General features: G+C 60.5%; 1 pseudogene; it reads left to right on the top strand.

Moving 5' to 3' along the window:
* Positions 1–1467: 1467 nt before the first annotated feature.
* The window catches only part of LOC108298328, a 20888-nt pseudogene continuing 18462 nt past the window's right edge, over positions 1468–3893 (top strand).

Below are 3893 nucleotides of genomic sequence, written 5' to 3'. Positions count from 1 at the left end.
GCAGGGTGCTCCCAAAGCTCAGAAGAGGATGTGTCGAGGGGCAGAGGTGAGCGGGACACTAGCCTGTGGTCTCCTTGCTGGGGGTGGGACAGGAGAGAGATGATGGACCCCACCCATTCAGGTTGGGGACAGAATGAGTGAGATTCACCGGAAGTGCCAAATGGTCTGGGAGTGTTTCCAGCACTTTCGGTGTCTCAGAGGCACTCACAGACCACCCCCTTATCCTGGCTGGATCTGAAGCCCCTTGGCCTCCTGCATATAGATGCTTACGTATCAGCCAAGCAGACCCACAGGGCTGAATTCAAACTCGTTCTGGCTGTGTCCACAGACCCCCATGTCCGTCGGCCCTGTGTGTAGGGACGGTGGTAAAGGAGACAGACGTAGCGCCTGTCCTCTAGTCCCTCACACCAGGGGGACAGGCAGATGGGAGTGGGTGATGATTAGCACTGAGGCACGCAGTCCTCTTGGGTCTGTAGGAATGGGGGATGGACACCAACTCTCCTGGGGTCAGGAACAGCAACTCAGAGAAGGAGTCCTGGAGCTGCCTCTAAGGGCTGACTTCCACCGCAAGGAAGAAGGGCGCTGTAGGTGGAGGGCAGGCTGGGCAGAGGCCGGGGCCATGCCATTGTAGGGTGGGGCAGAAGAGCCCTCAGGAGGTGGTGGGGGATGGGCTGGAGGGTAGCCTCTGAAGCCTGTCTGAGAGGGTTGGCCTGAAGAACTCTGAGACATTCCGGGCTGACAGGTGCTTTAGGGGCTCTGGGGAGCAGTCACAGCATTTCACCAGTGTCAACTTGGACCAGGCAGGGAGGAGGGGAGGCTCTGCTCACCGCTTCCCTTAAAGCCAGCATTTCTACAGGGAGAGAGGGAGGCTGGGTCACATGTTGGACCCCCCATCCAATGACTCTGTGACCAGATCCTGGAGGCGGGGGGGGGCAGGAGAGTGGGCCCCCAGATCTCTCCTGTTGGTGGTGGGCAGCACTTTACTGTCGCCAGGTTACAATGAGGCTTCTGACCCAAGTCACATACTGTCTGCTCCAACCTCTTGTGGGACTGCCCAGCTCCACTATAATTAGCTCGAGGAGGGGTGTGGAGGGGAAGGGCTGACTGGCTTGGGGATCTGGGTGTTGCGGCCGCGCAGAGGACCTGGCAGTGAGCCTGTCAGAGGAAGGAAGGGCTGGCTGCTGGCCGCCTGTGTGATTTTTCCCAAGAAGACACTGCTACTTATACTTCTGTAGCTTGGGATCGGCCTCTTGTAGATGAGGACGTGAAGGCCCAAGGCTGCAAGCATCTACAGCCAGTCAAAGAGTAAAAACGTGGGTTTCTGACTCCCAGTACAGCACCTGGCCTGATTCCTGCAGTGGATTTGCTAAGGGTCGTCTCGTGCTCCTGACTTCTCCTGGACTGTTGGTGCTGGGGTGAGGAGCATTGGACCCCTCAGCCACCGGGTCAGAAGACCCTTTAGCTAGGATGGGTGAGCCCCCACCTATGTCCTCGAACCATGGAATGCTAGAGGAAGGAAGGAGCCCAGGGCCAGCTGACCCCATCACCCTCTGCTGACACTCTGCCCTGGGTGCAGGCCCAGGGAGGCTCAGGGAACCCCAAGCTGCCAGAGCACTTGGGACACTCCTTTCTCCCTGCCAGGCCTCGGCTGCCATGGTTTTAAACTTGTATTTGGGGTGAAGTATTTGAGGCCGGGCTCACAGTTGAATGGGAGGAGCCCTGCCCTGGGGGCAGCCCAGTGAGCAGACACAGCCTGGTGCAGGCAGCCTGGACTTGGCTTGAGATCCTGGCCATCACGTTCCTCTTGTGTGTATCTCAGGGCAAGTGACAGATGAGTCCTGAGTGTGTGAGGGGAGATGATGGTATAGTCTGCCTGGGATGTTGTGATGAGCAAATGAGAGGGTGTGCACCTCGTGCCCAGGACCAGCCTGGCACGTGACCATCTTGGGGTTGTGAGGAGCGAATGAGAGGGTGTGCACCCGGTGTGCGGGGCCAGCCTGGCACGTGGCCATCTCAAGGTTGTGAGGAGCGAATAAGAGGGTGTGCACCCGGTGCCCAGGACCAGCCTGGCACGTTGTCATCTTGGGCACTAGGACTGCATGCAGCAGCTGCTCCTCTGCCCGCTCCCATGTTAGAGGGATCTGTTTCCAGCCAGCAGGGCAGTCTGGGTGACTCCAGGAGGATTCCAGGGTCCTCAGTAGGAGTTTGGTCACCTTGGCTTTCTTCTCCGCAGCTCTGGGCACAGCCAGGGGCCTGTCACTGGCCAGGGGACTTAGGAGACCACACAGACTGCCCACCCAGCCTGGATCTCCCAGCTGCCAGGCCCCCTGCTCTGAAATCTGGGCTTTGGGGTCCTACGGTCTGAGCCACCCTCCCAGCCTCGCCCCACACCTGCCTTCGGTGGTACTGGCTGTTCCTGACTCTTTCATGTTCTTCCAGCCTCTCCACATCTGTAGTGTTTCCTTCTCCTTTCCCTGCTGGACTCTGGGATTTATCACCTCTGCTTTCTTCCCTGTGCAATCTCTGCCTGGCCCACCCAGGACTGTGGCTCATCCTGGCCCTCGGGCCTGGCACCACCTGCCCTGAGACCTCCCAGACGGGAGACTGGAGTGTTTGTGCCTCCCCATCACCCCTGCCTGGCTAGGGGCCCCAGGTCCCATGGGTCCTGCCTCCCTCTGTTGCTTCTGCCCAAGTCGTGGCTGCCAGGGTCATCTCAGGCCTGATTGTCCGTGTGGCTCAATTCTCCCCAGAACTGCTGCCCCCAGAAGGCCCCCAAACTTTCCTCCAGTTTCTCCAGGACAGCAAGGAGTCAAGGGGTGGGCTGGTGAGTATGCCAGGGCACTCCTGCTGCTAAGCTGTAGTGGTGCCAGCCTCAGGTCCAGCAGGGGCAGCAGGATGGACACAGGGCCCAGACACAATAGCCATGCCCGAGGGCCACGCAGAATGAGGCAGGGGCAGAAGCAGGTGCCAGCTGGGCCTGGGCCGCCCTCCTCAGGGCCTCCTGCCTGCATGCCCCTACCTCGTGGTGTTGTGTCTAGGCGGGCAGCCTCGTCTTCGCCACACCACGGCAGCAGGAGTGTCTAGTGGGTATAGATTGTGCCTGCTCTTGTCTGCCCGGTTCCCCACCACTGCTGCCAGGGAATGTGACTGGAGGAAGACGAGAGTAGTTAGGGTGTGACAGAGGCTGAGGCCAGTCCTGCAGGGGGACAGGCACGGCTGCCTGGGCTCTCTCCCAGGGGAGGGCTGCTTTCCAGACCTCGTCCTTCCATAGATGACCCAAGGTCTCTGCCTGGGTAGGGCCATCGGAGGCCCTGTTGTGTCAACTGTGATGTGATGTTCTCCGGATCCTTGTCGGGCCTGGCTCTAGAGTCTGGGCTCAGGGATGCAGGCTGCAGGGTTGGAGAGCAGGGCCACAAGAGGGCTTGGTAATCCAGGAGGCTTTGGAGGGAAGGACCCTGGCGCTGTATCTGGAGGGGAGGCTGCAGCAGTAGGGCAAGAGGAGCGGGGTGGAGGCGGCAGTGTGTACAGAGGCCGGGCACTGGGGCTGGGGTTGTTGAGCTGGTGTGCCCAGGAGGTGAGATGAGTGTGGGTGGGAGGGCCTCTGCTGCTGGCTGCAGGGTGGCTGAGCCAAGCGGGGGGCTGGAGTTCTCCTACAGTGGTGGGGCTCTGTGCCACTCCCTCCTCCCCTCCCAGCCCAGCCAAGGCCTCTCCGATGGGTCTCACAGGCTGCCCCGCTCTCCTTGCTCCCGTCCCATCTCTAGCCGCAGGTGGGGCCTGTGCCTGGATGATTCTCCTGCCAAGGACATCATCGACTTCCCCTCAGTGCCGCCCAGCGTCCTCTATGATGTGAGCCACCAGTGCCGCCTCCAGTACGGGGCCTACTCTGCCTTCCA

Source organism: Cebus imitator, unplaced genomic scaffold, assembly GCF_001604975.1.
Source record: "Cebus imitator isolate Cc_AM_T3 unplaced genomic scaffold, Cebus_imitator-1.0 Scaffold938, whole genome shotgun sequence".
NCBI classification, from domain to species: Eukaryota; Metazoa; Chordata; class Mammalia; order Primates; family Cebidae; genus Cebus; species Cebus imitator.
The sequence above is the reverse complement of the archived record's forward strand: the minus strand, read 5'-3'. Positions and strand labels throughout refer to the sequence as shown.